Source organism: Macrobrachium nipponense, chromosome 27, assembly GCF_015104395.2.
Source record: "Macrobrachium nipponense isolate FS-2020 chromosome 27, ASM1510439v2, whole genome shotgun sequence".
NCBI lineage: Eukaryota > Metazoa > Arthropoda > Malacostraca > Decapoda > Palaemonidae > Macrobrachium > Macrobrachium nipponense.
Window position 1 is genome coordinate 30,847,122 of NC_087216.1, and position 16,754 is coordinate 30,863,875.

General features: G+C 48.2%; 1 protein-coding gene across 9 annotated transcripts in view; it reads left to right on the forward strand.

Moving 5' to 3' along the window:
* LOC135200990 (uncharacterized) overlaps positions 1-16,754 on the forward strand; it is a 51,851-nt gene that overhangs the window by 19,287 nt on the left and 15,810 nt on the right. For 6 of the 9 annotated variants that reach the window (XR_010311426.1, XR_010311425.1, XR_010311423.1 and 3 more), the window contains exon 2: positions 13,937-14,032. The exons of 2 other annotated variants lie outside the window; for them this stretch is intronic. The gene's annotated coding sequence lies outside the window, so the exon portion shown is untranslated. Of the gene's footprint in view, positions 1-13,936; positions 14,033-14,126; positions 14,146-16,754 lie in introns of those variants that run through there. One more of the 9 variants, XM_064229789.1, reaches the window with a different exon arrangement.

Sequence of the window (16,754 nt, forward strand, 5' to 3'; positions counted from 1 at the left end):
TGCAGCGACCACACTTCCGCTGCCCTAGATCTCGCCCCTGGACCTGCCGCCGGTAACAGGATGTTGCTGGCTGCTGCTCCACTTCCTGTGTTTCCGGTGCTGCCTGCCGTACCTGCCGATTCTGGCTGGCTGTCCCTGCCGTTGCTGCGCTGGCTGTTCCTGCCGTTGCTGCGCTGGAGGTCCCTGCCGTTGCTGCGCTGGCTGTTCCTGCCGTTGCTGCGCTGGCGGTCCCTACCGATGATGTGCTGGCCGTGCCTGCGGTTCCTGAGATGCCCATACCTGCTGATGTCGTCCCTGTTCGTGGTGGTACTACCCCAGACTTTGGTCTGTCTGTACAGGTGCGTCCGGGCCCTGTGGCTTCGGCTACAGCAGCCCCGGCTCCGCCCTGGATAGCAGATCTTACGTCTGTCCTGAGGAAGCTGACGAAGAAGAGGAGGAAGGTGTCGTGGTCGTCGTCTTCATCTTCTTCATGGTCGTCAGCCGCCGCCTCTTCCCCTTCGACTTCTAAGGCTTTACAGCCGAGGAAGAAGAAGGTCGCCTCCTCCCTCCTAAGAAGCTTCCTCGGAAGCTTCTCGGGACCCGTCTCACCTCGGTGGGACGGGAGGGTTTCTTCCGCTGGTCCTCCTGCTCCTTCGGGAGCGGGGCCCGTCTCTTCTTCCGCAAGGAAGAAGACTACGGGGACCAGAGGGGTACGGCTAACACCGGTACTTCTCGCCTGGTGTCAGTGGTTCTGCCACTGCATCAGGGTCCGTCTCGGCCTCTCGCTCGCGGGAGGTACCGAGTGTACGGTCGCCTACCAGCGACCGTGCAGCCAGGAACCAGACCTCTGAGTCCGCTCAGCGTCAGGTTCACGGCACGGGGCGGAAGACTGGTGACAGCCGCTCATGCGACTCTCACCAGACCAGCTCTCACTCTCGCGGTGAACAGCTGGCTACCCGGGGACGTGACGGTCCACGACCGACCACGGGCTGAGGCTGGGAAGAGGTCCTCCCGTTCGCCGGTGCCAGCCACGGCTGGAACCAGCGACGTGACGTGCCGTGAGGACAAGCACCGGTCTCACTGCGACAGTGGAGCCTGCAGGTCGCCTGACCGTCGCTCTCACAGAGAGCGATCGGGTACGGCAACCAGCACCAGCTCTTCTGACACTCGAGATCGGGGCCGCTGTGCTCAGTCCAGCCGTTCTCCACAGCGAGACGGTTCGACCAGGCCTGCAGCTCGATCGTCACCGCGGGTTGACGATCGCCTGCAGCCCTCCAAGCCTGCTGGTTCTGCCAGCGAGCGACGAGGGAGCGTCAGGTCTGCCTCTACCGTACCTTCAACCTCCTCGGGTTACACCGGGAGGAGCGAGTTACGGAGGAGTGATCGTGAAGGGTGCGCCCATCATGATCCCACCACGACGCCCTACGTGCCAGGCACGGTTCTTGAACCGGCCAGTACGTTATGCGCAGTGGATGGGGAAGACCGAGAGGGCTGTCGCTGTTCCCCCTTCTTAGGAGGAAGGTTCTCGGAATATGCTCTTGTTCGAAGGGCTTAACGGTCCCACTCTGCAAGATGCCGTGACTTCCGAGATCCAGAGGAACTTTTGCCGAGGTTCGGCGCTGAATCGTCAGCACAATGACCTCGGGGAAGGATCGCCGCTCCCACCAGCAGAGCCACGTCTCGGCTCCAGTCGTTTTGGGGCCCGAGAGGGAACCCAAATCGACGGTGGGTCGGCCGCGATCGGAGCTTGCCGACTGTGTTGAGCCAGGTAGTCTCTCGTCTCCGGACAAGAAGGCTCCCTCGGTTCGGGACGGTCGAACAAGCTCCTTCGCCTCCTCTACTGCGACAGAGGCGTTTCTACGTGTCTTCGGACATCGTAGTTATATATCCCTTCGGTCCTCCTGAGGTTTCGACCTCGACGAGGACTGGAATGAGTCGGAGCGGTATCGGCTCTCTCCTGTCAGGTCTCGATCAGCCCCAACCAGACGACGTTCACAGTGGAAGGACGGCATTCCCCCTCACCTGCTGCCGGAAGTGGGGGGGTGCCTGGCCAGCCATTGGGACCCGGCCCATCAGCAGGCGTACGTTCCAGGGGCATCGAAGTACGTAGCATTGAGACAGGAGATCAAGACCATGCTGAGCAAGAGAACTGTAGAAATCGGTACGGATCAGTCACCGGGCGTTACAGCCGACTCTTCCTGGTGGAAAAGTCTACGACAGGTTGGCGCCCAGTGATAGATCTCTCTCCCCCGAACCGGTTGGTTCGCCAGACCCGGTTCACGATGGAGACGGCACACTCAGTGCTCGACTCTATCAGGGAGAACGATTTCATGCTTTCAGTGGACTTGAAGGATGCGTATCTACAAATACCCATTCATCAGTCCTTCGGAAAGTACCTCCGCTTCATCCTCGACGGGACGGTGTACCAGCTCAGGCCACGTTGCTTCGGTCTTTCAACCGCCCCACAGGTGTTCACGCAAGTGTTCACTCTGGTGTCTGCTTGTGCCCATTCGCACGGGATATGTCTGATGGGGTATCTCGACGATTGGTTAGTCCTGGCGAGCTACCGCTCGCAGTTGCTACAGGACAGGGATCGACTGCTCGAGTTCTGTCGCGATCTGGGGATCGTTCTGAACTTCGAAAAGTCTGATCTCGAGCACAAGCAGAGGATGAAGTACCTGGGTATGCTGATCGACACGGTAGCAGATTCAGGGAGGCGGCCAACCAGTTCCTGTCTCGGCAGGAACAGGTAGCTCAGCAATGGCAAGTCGTGATCGGACACCTGTCGTCACTCGGGAAGCCAGTCCCTAACGGGCGTCTTCACCTGCGGTCTCTTCAGGGAGACCAAAGGAGAGTTGGTCACAGGCGACGGATCCCCCAAGCCTTCCATGGTCACTGACACAGGAGGTGAGGCAGGACCTAGCCAGGTGACTGGACGACAGGAACCCCTCAAGAGGAGTGCCTCCGCGCACTCTCCCCCCGGACATGCAGCTGCTCTCAGACGCATCGACCGAGGGATGGGGCGCACACCTGGAAGAGTTGCGGACTTCAGGAGTGTGGTACGAGAACGACAAGCACCTTCACATCAATGTACTGGAACTAAAGGCAGCGTTCCTTGCTCTCCAAGAGTTCCAGGACCGCTGATGTGACACTCAGTGGTGTTGATGTACGACAACACCACGGTGGTGGCTTACGTCAACAACAAAAAAGGGGGGGCCTAGTGTCTCTCCCGTTGTATCAGTTGACTCGGCAGGTGCACGAGTGGGGGCCCGAGGCACACTCAATAGAGCTGTCGGCACGCTACATTCCACGGAAGGAATGTAGTAGCAGACCACGCTCAGCCGTCGGGATCAGGTGATAAGGACAGAACGGTCTCTACACCAGGACGTGGCGGAAAAGGCTCTTCGACCTGTCGGGGTGACCAGTCGAGGATCTGTTCGCCATCCGGCACAACAGGAAGCTCCAGGTGTTTTCTTCTCGCCGTGCCGGATCCAGGGGCAGCTGCAGAGGACGCTATTCAACACCCGTGGGACAACCTCTTCGCCTATGCCTTTCCCCGTTCAGCTGATTCGCAAGGTGATCAGTCGAGCACTGGTCATCCCGAATCTCAGGATGATCCTGATGGCTTCCAAATGGCCACAGGCCATTTGGTATCCGGACCTGCTGGCTCTTCTCGTAAGAGAACCGAGAGAGATTCCCTATTGGCACAAACCTTCCTTCCGCCCAGCCACACGTCGAGCGGTACCACCGAGCAGTCCAGTCCCTACGTCTTCACGGCTGGCTGTTATCCACCTTCTCTTGCGAACGAGAAGCTTTTTTCGTTGCGCAACAACAGAGATGGCTGGAAACGTCCGTCCAGTCCATCTGCAGCTGTGTACCAGGGGAAGTCGGCCGTCTTCGGTGGTTGGTGTCGTAGACGGGGCCCATCTCCTCTCAGAGCCACTCTTCAGCAGGTAGCGGATTTCCTCGTTTTTCTTCGCCGAGGAAGCTCCTCTAAGTTCCCACAGTCAAAGGATACAGAGCCGCCTTGTCGCTCCTCCTGAAACTGACGGGATTGGACATCTCGAACTCGTTCGAGATCTCCTTGCTTAGTAGCAGCTTCCAAAGGTCTTGCCAAACCAGGGAACTCGAATGAACCTCGTCTTGCTGTGGACCTGGCATCGGCGAAGAGAGTACGGGAACGTCATGCAGAAATGATGTGGATGAGATGCTGCTTTGTCCTGGGAGGACGCTACGGCGCTATCTGAAGAGAACTCGACACCTCGGGCCTGAGTGTCGACGCCTCTTCGTTAGCAATGGGGTCAACAAGAAAGAAGTATCAAGACACTCTTTCGTCCTGGCTGCGTGAGGTCTTCAGGAGGGCGTATGAGGCTGATGGTAGTGACGACATCCGTACGTCCCGTCCGAGAACTCACGAAGTTAGAAGTATTGGCCCCTCGTCGGCGTTTCGTAAGAACTTCTCCGTGGCGCAGGTATGGAAGGCAGTGGTCTGGTACAACCAGACCACCGGCAACTTCTCCTTATACCTCTTGGATATTGCCCATAGGTCCTTGGATCGGTTTCTTAGGACCCGTGGTGGCTGCTCAATACGTCGTCTAGCGAACCCAGACCCTAGCAGGCTGAACAGCATCGAGTCCTGGTGTGACTGTATGAATAGATAGTGATGAGGAAGTGACTGGCTTCTCTTTCTATCTTTTCTTCCTCTCTACCTGTGGGTAGAGGGATACGGTCATCACCCTGCTGGATAAGGACGAGATGCCGGTGAGCTATACGACAGAGCCCATCCTATCCCCTTGCACGAGGGATGGGAGCAGAATATCCACCACTTCCTTCTACAAGGGGGGGAAGTGGATGCCTACAAGAGTCAAAACCATGACTTTAACTTGCTCCTGTACTAGGAACAAGTTCTTACTTTGCTGGTACGAAGAGATGCGCATTGCCCCTCTCTTAGTACTCGGTCAGAGGTCTGACCATTGATCCTGCGGTGCACACCCCGATCAATCGGACAGAGGCTTGGATCCCTCCCTCGCTCTTACGACCAGGGAGGCTTCCAAGGTTGGGCGAACACCAGTCTGTTCACAAAAGACTCAGATTCCACCCACCAAGAAGTGAGTCTTCCTATTGTAAAAGGACCGAAGGTTTGTATGCCGTGTCGGAACAAATGACAATTTGTCCAAAATTGCATTTTTCCTAACTATACAAACCTGAGGTCCTTTTACACATAGCCCCACCTCATGCCACCCCTCACTCTGCAGTTTTTGCTTGGGCCAAAAGCAAAAGTGATTTGTTTACCTCCCAGTCGCGCGCGCGCGCCTGTCGGACAAGCAGTTAACTACCGAACCCCTTGTTCGAAAGCTTACGACCTATCCAGCTGCCGCTAGTACCTTCCTATTGTAAAAGGACCTCAGGTTTGTATAGTTAGGAAAAATGCAATTTTGGACAAATTGTCATTTTTGGACAAATTGTCATTTTATCTACTTTAGAAATATCTGTAATTTTTCGGGGTAATTTGGTTGCAAAAAAGGGAAAATATACATGAATTAAATCAAAATTTTTAAATAACAAAGTAAATTTAAACTAAATAACGAGTAAAGTAAACAGTTTAGGGAATAAAACTTTGCAGTTTCGTCGTCTGTCGTCGTCTGCTGTTCGTAATTGTGTTTATGGCGCGCGCTCTTAGAAACCAGGAACAGCAACGGGTTTAAAGTGCAATGTGGAGTGAACTGAGACCAAAATGTGTATATAACAATCAAATAAGCACTGTGAGTTTCAGTTGTGATGGCAGTAAGGATAAAAACCGCCGATTACAAGGTAAGAATGAATTCAGTTCAAACCATAACCCCGGGAATAACAAGTTTCATACTTTCACTAATATAGGCAACAAAATGTTGTTTCATACAATCAACTTACCTGTCAGATATATACATAGCTAAGACTCCGTCGTCCCCGACAGAAATTCAAATTTCGCGCCACTCGCTACAGGTAGGTCAGGTGATCTACCGGCCTGCCCTGGGCGGCAGGACTAGGAACCATCCCCGTTTTCTATCATATTTTCTCTGTCGCCGGTGGTATCAACATTGTTGTTATTACCTCCTGACTTAGATTCATTTTTCAAACCTTTGATCAACGTTTTTTTCGGCTTTTTGGTGACGTATTTGGATCGTGTTTTGGCATTCGCTACTGTGGACTGTTTTTGGAATAACTCTTTTGGAATTTTCTCAGTATGTCTGACATCTAATGTGAGTGTGAGAATGTGTGTGAATGTAGGCTGCAGGGTGAGGATACCGAAAGCTTCGGTTGATCCTCACACTGTATGCCGTAAATGTAGGGGGTTTCAGTGTTCTGCTTTTAATACTTGTAAGGAATGCGAGGGATTGAATGCAGAAGAGTGGAAGGACTTTGACTTCTTATTTGAAGAAGTTAGAGAGGGATAGAATTAGACGATTGAAAGGTGTGAGTTCAAGGCCTATTGAGCCTTTCACTGATAATTCTAATCCTACTGATGTAGATTCTCCCTATGTATCTCATTCTCAGAGTGCTTTTTCGGATTCGGCATCGGAAATCGCCAATCTGAAAGCTACAATTAGAGATATGAAGTCCAAGATGGCGGACTTCAAAGGTAAGGCTAGTGAAAGTGAACATTACTGTGAAGTGAGTTCTCCCAGTGTTGTGGAGGGGGCGTTTGATCGTCCCTGCGACGCTCCCAGGCCTAGACCTCTTCCAAGCTCACAAGCCCAGAGGAGAAGGAAAGTCGAAAGCCTTAAGGAGGTTGTGGGGGATCCCCAACGGTCAGACGTCCCTTCAGCTAGCTCTGCTTCGTGGCAGGCGGCTCAAGGGCGCTTTAGAAAAAGCGTCATTCGCGAGTGTTTTCTCGTCATCCCTCCCTCTCCTCACCCTAAACGAGGGTGGAAGGAATCGAACTTGTCAAGACCGCTGAAGCGTCATATGAAGCCTGACATAGATTCTAGTCCAGAGCGTTTCTCAGATGACGCTCCGTCATCTAGCAAGAAAGCGAAGGGGGCGTCAGCGTCACCTGAAGTGTACGCGGAAGTACCCTTTCCTTCTTCCCTTTCCTTCATTTTCTCCCCGAGTGATGACGAAAGACGTCATGCACTGGACGTGGGAGAAGCGTCAAGAAAGATCATCATGGCAGTTCAAGAGCAACTGTCATCTCTAGTGGGAGTTTTTAGCGCCACGTCGGAAGGACGTGACGCTTCCAATTAAGAAAGTCTCGTCCTCTCTCACCTGTTACGAACGGAAGCGTCATACAGACGGGAATAAATGGCTAAAAAACGTCTACAGAAACGTCCTAGTTAGAGGAGCGAGAACAGGAGCTTACGAGAGATGTCGTAACGCCAGAGAGACGTAAGACGTCTTTTAGACGCGAAGCGTCATTGGAAAAGGAACATAGACATGACGCTCCGTCCAATATTATGACGCCAAGTAGGACGCCTTTGGAGAGCGGAGCGTCTTCCAGGCGCGAAAGCGTCATCGAGACGTCAGCAAAAGACGTCATCCATGACGCTTGGAGGCGAACGGGAAGCGGTCATGTAAGCGGGAAGCGTCTTCTAAAATTCTAGAGAAGCCGAAGCCTATGACGCCTTCAAAGACTATAGAGCGGGAAAGAGGAAGGAGTATCATTCCCTTAGCCCCTCTCCTATTAGGAGTTTGTCTCCTCAAGAAGACGAACGTTCGGAAAGGAGAGCGGAGAAGCATTGTGGATCCCGAGTTAGAGGAAAAACTCGGATGACGAATATAGTGGAAGGGAAGGTCTCTCTAACTATAAGGTGTTGACTACCCTACTATGGAGGAGTACGGAGACGAGTTGACTCCTGCCGCTCCTCCTTCTCCGCGCTCGCTTTTCTTTTCCAGTACTAAGACGAAGAAGCCTTCGTCTTTTTCTCAAAATGAAACCTACCATATCGATGAAAAGAGCTTTACATTCCTTAGACTCTTGGATGAAGTCTAAGAAAGACTTAGTAAGGACAGTCTTCTGTATGCCTCCAGCAAGATTGGCTGGGAAAAGAGGCGTTTGGTATCAGACGGAGAGAATATGGGTATTGCTCTCCCTTCTACAACCGAAACAGATTTTTCGACTTTGGTTGACGCTTCAAGGCGTCCAAGTCTCATTCTGCACGGATTACATGGAGTATTTCGAACTGGATCATCTCCTCAAGGGACTCTTTCGTGTATTGGAAGTTTTTAACTTCTTAGATTGGTCCCTTGGGGTGATGTCCAAGAAAGCACATGATTCGGAAGGAATCGAACCTGAAGCCCTATTATGCATATTGTCTTGTATTGACAAGGCGGTACAGATGGATCTTTTGAAATAACCTCTTTGTTTGGAGCAGGTCTTTTAAAGAAAAGGACTGTATATGGCGCCTTCTTAACTAAGGCAGTCTCACATGCTCAGAGAGCAGCACTTCTATATGCGCCTCTATCTGACTTTTTGTTCCCTTCTCAGTTAGTAAAGGACATTGCGCATTCTTTAACTGAGAAGGCAACTCAGGATCTGCTGACGCAGTCAGCAAGAAAGAAGAAACCTGTTTCTGCATCGGACAAGAAAGGACCCAGTACAACGGTGCAGCCCTTTCGAGTGTTCCGACCTCCAGACCTTCCACAAGGAGGAAGGCTCCAGAGAAAAGAGGTAGATCTGCTTTTCGTCCCTTTAAGAAAGGAAAATGAAGATTCTCTCCTCCAACGCACCAGTAGGTGCCAGGCTCCTGGGATTTGTGGAAGCCTGGACACTGATAAATGCAGACGACCGTCATCTTTTGGCGATCTTAAGGAATGGGATATCGTATCCTTTCCTGAACATGACTCCTCCCTTAAACGTCAATACCAGGGAACTATCAGCCACCAAATACAAGGATCCTGTGCTGAGGGATACTCTCATTCGATCGATGGTGGAGCAAATGTGGGACAAGAGAGCGATAGAATTGGTACGGATCAACTCCCCCGTAGTTTTTACAATCGCCTTTTTCTGGTGGCGAAAGCCTCGGTGGGAGGCTGGAGACCAGTACTGGACGTCAGCTCTCTGAACAAATTTTGTTCAGAAGGAGAAGTTCTCCATGGAGACTTCTGCTTCAGTCATGGCGTCATTACGTCAGGGAGATTGGATGGTGTCTTTAGATCTCCAGGACGCCTACTTTCACGTCCCGATCCACCCTTCATCGAAGAAGTACCTCCGTTTCATGACGGGGGGGGAAGGATCTCTTTCAGTTCAGAGCCTTGTGTTTCGGCCTGTCCACAGCTCCTCAGGTCTTCACAAGCCTGATGAAGAATGTGGCGAGGTTTCTTCACCTCAAAGGAGTGAATGTCTCGATGTATCTGGACGACTGGCTCATCAGGGCCAGATCGGAGAGGACAGTGCTTGGAGGACCTAAAGTTAACTCTCGATTTAATCAAAGCGTTGGGATTGCTTGTGAACCTCGAGAAGTCTCAGCTGACCCCCAGACAAGACCTAGTCTATCTGGGGATTCGGATGGATTCTCGGGGTTTTCGAGTTTTTCCTTCGCAAGAGAGAATCGCAAAAGGTTTGCGAATAGTCTCTCTCTTCTTAGAGAAGCAACAAACGTCAGCGGGGAATGGTTGAGCCTTCTGGGGACGCTTTCCTCGCTACAACAATTACGTCCCGCTAGGAAGGACTGCATGTACGTCCTCTTCAATTCTTCCTCAAGAGGTCTTGGAGCTGGAAAACCGACAACTGTCGGACGTTTTTCCCATTCCAGTGGAGATAAAGTCGCACCTACAGTGGTGGTTGCTCCCTCTGGAAGAGAACGATGGGATCTCTCTAAGAACACAGAACCCAGACCTAGTGTTGTTCTCCGACGCGTCGGAGAGAGGTTGGGGAGCGACATTAGGCTCAGAGGAAGTGTCAGGCACCTGGGAACCAGCACAGGTGTCTTGGCACATAAACACTGCAAAGAGCTCTTCGCCGTACATCTGGCCTTGAAGAGCCTGGAACCGCGTGGTGTCAAACAAGGTAGTGCAAGTAAACGTGGACAACAACCACCGCACTTGCCTACATTCGGAAATAGGGAGGACGCACTCCTCGGACCTTTACGAGACTCATCGAGAGGATCTATTTACTTTGGAACGTCTCACAGGAACATCTCCCTGCTGACAAGGTTCGTACAGGGAGTAAGGAATGTGAGGGCGGACAGGCTCAGCAGGAGGAACCAGGTCCTTCATACAGAATGGACACTACACGAGGAAGTGTGTCTCGATCTCTGGTCTCTGTGGGGAACTCCTCAGGATCGCTTCGCAACATTCATTTCAAAAGGCTCCCGTGTTTTTGCTCGGTCGTGGAAGATCCAAGAAGCAAATTATGGTGGACGCCTTCCTGGCTAAACTGGTCTCGAGTAGAAACCGTTTATGCTTTTCCCCCATTCAAAATCCTGGGGTGGGTTAGTAATGAAAAGTTTGCGGCGTCAAAGGAGACGAGGATGACGTTAATAGCCCCCTTTTGGCCGGCCCAGGAATGGTTTCACGGAGTGTTAGAGTGTATCGTAGACTTTCCAAGTATCCCCTACCAGAAAGGACGGATCTTCTCAGACAACCACACTTCAAGAGTACCATCAAAACCTCCCCGCTCTCGCTCTGACTGCCTTTCGACTATCGAAAGACTTGTCAGAGCGAGAGGCTTTTCTCTGCGAAGTGGCAAGCGCGATCGCGAGAGCACGCAGAACCTCCACTACGAAAGTATACCAGTCGAAGTGGGAGGTATTTAGAAGGTGGTGTAGATCCAAGAAGTTTGTCCTCTCCTCTACCTCTATAGCGGAAATTGCTGATTTCTTGCTATTCCTGAGAGTAAAATCTCATCTAGCCGTATCCACAATAACGGGATACAGAAGTATGCTCTCGGCTGTATTCAGGAACAGAGGATTAGATCTGGCAAATAACAAAGATCTCCACGATCTCATAAGATCTTTTGAGGACTTTCAAAGTCTAAGGAAACCAGTACCTCCGAACTGGAACCTGAGAGATCTCAAATATCTGTCATCGGATAGATTCGAACCTCCTCATCTGGGCATCGTTTAGAGACATAACTAGAAAATGCCTATTTCTATTATCTTTAGCTTACGGCAAAGAGAATTAGTGAATTACAAGCTCTGCAGGATAAAGTAGGATTCAAGGGAGACTCGCTATTTGCTCGTTTAAGACCCTGTTTTTAGCGAAAACGAGATCCCACGATCCCTGGCCTAAGTCATTCGAAGTCAAAGGAATGTCGAGTCTCGTAGGCAGAGAAGCAGAGAGGTCTCTATGCCCTGTTAGAGCGCTGAAGTTCTACCTTCAGAGAAAGCGTCAGTTGGGAGCTGGCTAGACAAGGTCTTTGGTGCGCGGTAAAAGACCCCACAAGACTGATGTCCAGAATGCTCTGGCGTTCTTTGTAAGAAACGTCATTACGGACGCTCCATAATGTCTGTCCTGACGAACAGTTACAACTACTGAGAGTAAAAGCTCATGAAGTAAGAGCGGTTGCGACGTCTCTCTCGTTTTATAAGAATATGTCGCTTAAAAACATCATAGATAGACATATTGGAGATGCAACTCAGTATTTGCATCTCATTACTTGAAAGACGTGCGTGTGACGTATGAGAAGTGTTTTTCTCTAGGTTCCTATCGTATCGGCAGATACGATTCTGGGTACGGGAGCCGACACCAATCCTTAAATATATAGACTGTTCTTCTTTTTGGATATGGCGAGAGTCTCTTCGAACAATGGAGGACTTAGGCTCGCACCGGGGCGGCCGTCTATGTTTGTTCAGTAAGAGAATCTTGTCATATCCAATTAGTTGGGTATAATTTTTTTTTGAAAATTATGTATGTGCGTAGTGTTTTGAGTTACGGTTGTTGTGACGAGTTCGGGGATAACTCGTAACAATCCTTAGTTCTAACATATGGTTAGGATCAGGTGGTCGGGATTGGTTGTGTGCTCCTTCATAAGGTGTATTGTCATATAAGTGGATCAGCACCCATTGACAAAGTCCTTTTAGGCTCTGCCGAGTAAGTGGATAAGACCCCATCGGCAGACCCACAAGGAAGAACTCTTGGCCATTAAGATTCCACTAATCCTTCGCTAAAGTTTCGTTGAGGGTGAATGCAGACTACAGGGCAAACCCCCCCCCCCCAAAACCCACGAAGTCTACCACCTAGCAGGTAGGGAAACCAAGGTTTTTCGGTTTTATACCTACAACATATGTTGTTTACCTGTCTATTCCATATAGTAGCTGTCTCTTACCCTCCACCGAAAGGTGCCAATCAGCTATGTATATATCTGACAGGTAAGTTGATTGTATGAAAATGATATTGTTATGTTACAATAAAGTTTCATACATACTTACCTGGCAGATATATACAATTAAAGGCCCACCCAGCCTCCCCCGCAGGAGACAGGTGGAAGAGAGAAAATATGATAGACGGGGATGGTTCCTAGTCCTGCCGCCCAGGGCAGGCCGGTAGATCACCTGACCTACCTGTAGCGAGTGGCGCGAAATTTGAATTTCTGTCGGGGACGACGGAGTCTTAGCTATGTATATATCTGCCAGGTAAGTATGTATGAAACTTTATTGTAACATAACAATATCATTTTTATTGTGCTGATTACAACTGCAATCTTGAGTAAGATCAATAAACGTTACATACATACGCTAACATTGTTCAAATGAGTGCTGGGAAGGCTGTGAGATGTGGCCGTCACTGATGAGAACCGTCCATGCAAACGTAGCCGCCATATTGGATTTCAAAACTGCCTTGAAACACAATTTTACGAAGAGCTCACATGCTTATTTTAGTTCGTATGGGGCTTTCATATATCACAATATGTTGACGAAACTTCAGTCTTTTAAATGGTATGCTTAGAGTTGCAATTGTATTCATGTTTCACCAATTAAATATCGAGTGAATAAGACCCGTCCACCGTGATGAGGGTTGGCCTGTCGTGATATTCTACCCTATGAAAGCCCCATACGAACTGAAGTAAGCATGTGACGCTCTTCGTAAAATATGTTTTCAAGGCAGTTTTGAAATCCAATATGGCGGCTACCGTGGGATGTACAGGTTCTGATCAGTGACGAAAATCATCTTTCCCAGCCTTCCGCAATCATTTGAACAATGTTAGCGTATATATGTAACGTTTATTGATCTTACTCAACCCCCCATTGTTGCAGTTGTAATCGGCACAGTAAAACAACATTTTGTTGCCTATATTACTGAAAGTATGAAACTTTTTATTCCCGGGGTCATGGTTCGAACTGAATTCATTCTTACCTTGTAATCGGTGGTTTTTATCCTTACTGCCATCACAACTGAAACTCCACAGTGCTCATTTGATTGTTATTATACACATTTTGGTCTCTGTTCACTCCACATTGCACTTTAAACAAGTTGCTGTTCCTGGTTCCTAAGCGCACGCGCCACAAACACAGTTACGAACGGCAGACGACGAAACTGCAAAGTTTTATTCCCTAAATTGTTTGCTTTACTCGTTATTTAGTTCAACTTTACTTTGTTATTTAAAAATGTTAATTTAATTCATGTATATTATCCCTTTTTTGCAACCAAATTACCCCGAAAAATTACAGATATTTCTAAAGTAGATACAATCCAATGTTTCTAACCTTGTCGTCCATCTGGCTGCCAAAAACCATAGAGGAACGTCTTAAGACCTCTACTTTTTTCCTCAAAGTCAGTTTTTCTCTTGAGTCACAAACTACGGCCATTATTTCCGGTTTTCTTTTGGGAAGGTGGTTGCACTATGGTAGAGGCCAGATGGCCATTTGGTATTTGACCCTAATGAGGTGTTTTGATTAATTTAATGACTATTTTTAGTAAACATTAGAATTGGGTGTCTATAATTTTGACGAGAGGTTTTTGATATTCATTTCATGAATGGTTGCATTATTTCACTATCCAAAATTGTTACATTATGCTAATGGATGTATTTGGTTTTCAGGTTTCTAGATGGCAAGACAGAGAAAGAGAGAGAGAGAGAAAGTGGTCCTGGAGAGTCACCCACAATGCACCGGGACGTCGGCAATGCAATGGAAAGGCGAAGGCTTGTCTTAATTGATGATGAACTAGTTCGATGATGGTCTGTCTAAGACCCTGTTGAAGTGGCTGATACATTTGTTTTGGCTTGTCCTTTAACGACGATATAAAGAGGTGATGTCACTAACTACACTGAACTATAAAAAATGCATCCATATTTTATTAGTCAAAACTGCCGTTCAGTTATGTTTTTCTGAGATTAATATAAACAGAAAAATGTATTTTTTTGTTTTATTGCAGAAACACAAATCAGACTAACTATTTTTACTAAAGAAATTACATGGCTTAGGGGTTGTGGTGTCAGTGCATCTTACACGGTGCACTGTAGGCATCTGTAGTGTCCCTCTCTCCAGTGTGTGAAGTGTGGAATGGTAAAAAATACCCCAATGATTGGCTTTAGAGCCGGATTTGTACATGTCAAAACACTAAAGTCATTAGTACTTATGAAAACACTTGTAATATGGAATTGCCGATTCACATCATGATGTATTTTGATTGCTGCGGAAGTACGGCAGGTTAAAGAAACTATGGGGTGCCTCTGCATTCTCTGCTAACTCAGCCTCATACAGGCAGTCCCTGGTTTTCTTAGGATTTTTGACAGTTTTTGACGATGTTCCTCTTGGCGACGATTTTTGGTTAACGACTCTACTCAAGAACAGAACCCCTATCGTAAACCGATACAAGCGCAATAAGATTGCTCAGTACTGAAGGTCATAAGAGTCAAAGTCAAAGTACGACCTTTTCTGATGAGAAACTGAAATCTATGCTTTATCATTAAATATTTGTGGAAAAATAGGCAAATAGAATGAACATTTAATGCTTTTACATTCTGGTTAGGTACACCATAAGCAAGTTTTGAAATTAGTGGGATCGTTTAGTGCAAGCCCATTGGGGATTACCGTAAAACATTAAACAAAAGACTGTAAATATCGTATAAAGACAATGACCCCCAAGACATACTGTGAATTTTTTGTTGTAACTTTATTACCGTTCACCATGAATTACTGTTGGACTTTTTCTTAGCCAAAAGTGTTACTTTTTTTTTTTTTTTTTTCCCCAGTGATTTTATTAACCGTCATCCATCGCTCCACCGATTTGCAGTTTCACGAAATTTATCATCAGGTTTTTGGCAAGAACCACTTGAGGAATGGTAAATGAATAAGTAGTAGTCCAAAACTTGAATCTTTTGTGATTTGAAGGTTCCTAGGTGGCTGAAATCAATTAAAAGGGAACTTTATTCCATGGCAGTTTTAAAAATCAAAATGCTGTAGATTCTAGCAACAGGAAATAGGGAAGTTTATTGACACAAGCAACTCCGCAAACATCGAGATGGAGTCAATCTTCTAAAATATTTAGGGTTTTAAGTAAAAATTTGAAAAGTTTTGGTGAAGTTTGCACTGTGTTGGCTACCCTTGTCATTACCCTCTGTTTAAATTCTAAAATATGGCCTTAATTTCTAACTTTGAGAAAATACTTACTCGAAAGAAGAGTAGAGGTCATGAGCTTCTTCTCTCACCACCAACAACTCGTGACTGATGACCATCTCCAGTGTCAGGACGCGTTTAAAGTACTTTTTCAAAGGGTGGCCAGCCATGATAGTTGGTGAGTTGGGCCAGTCCATGCGGTGTTTTACCCTAGTATAGGTTACTTTGGCCCATTCAGGCCAGGCTAGGCTGGCATGGTCGGGCTAGTTTGCCGTCATGATATTGAAAAGCGCTGGTTTAATCCAAGCTGCTCCAAAACATTTTGTGGTAAAACTGGTTTGGTAACCGTTAATATATTTGCTGTAGGGTAAAATACCTAATGGCTACCTGGCCTCTACCGTAGCACGACCACCCTCCCGAGAATCGCTACCTGGCCTCTTACCGTGAGCACCGCCACCCACCCCCGACGAATCAGAATTTGTGGCCTTAGATTTGTTGACTTGGGAGGGGAAAACTGACTTCAAGAGGAAATTAGTAGTAGAGGTCTCGAGGTGATGCTTCAACAGACGACAGCTCTGGCTCTTGACTAATGTCTATCCTGGGTTACAGGACGTGTTAAAGGACTTTTTCAGGAAGGTGGTCACGCTACGGTAGAGGCCGTCCATTCGGTATTTGACCCTATTGCCACCACGTTTAGCACCAGGCCCTTTGGGGAATGATCATAAGCAAAAGTCTGCTAGTGTGATGAACACAATCAAATAAAATAGAAATAAAAGCATGAGCAAAAGGCAGAGGGAACCAGTGGAAGTAATTGTCTTCTCCAGTTGTACCTTTTCCTCCTCAGCGTGAAGCCTTTTCTGGCAACGCTGCTACTTATCAACCAGACCGACCCACCATTGGCTTCTCCCAGACTGCTTTAGCCTTATATCCGACTTTGCTTCCTCCTCAGTCAAGACAAAACTAGTCTAACTGCTTAATCCAAACCTAAACCTAACCTACTTGAAGCGTACTAACCTTCATAATTACCTTGAAAGCGCCTCAGTGGCGTGGTTGGTATGGTGTTGGCGTCCCACCTCGGTGGTCGTGAGTTCGATTCTTGGCCATTCCGTTGAGGAGTGAGAGATGTGTATTTCTGGTGATAGAATTTCACTCTCGATGTGGTTCGGAAGTCACGTAAAACCGTTGGTCCCGTTGCAGAATAACCACTGGTTCCATGCAATGTAAAAACACCATACAAGCAAACAATCCATACTTACCTTGCAGAATCCCAAACACTTAAGTCTGAAGGAGACATCACAA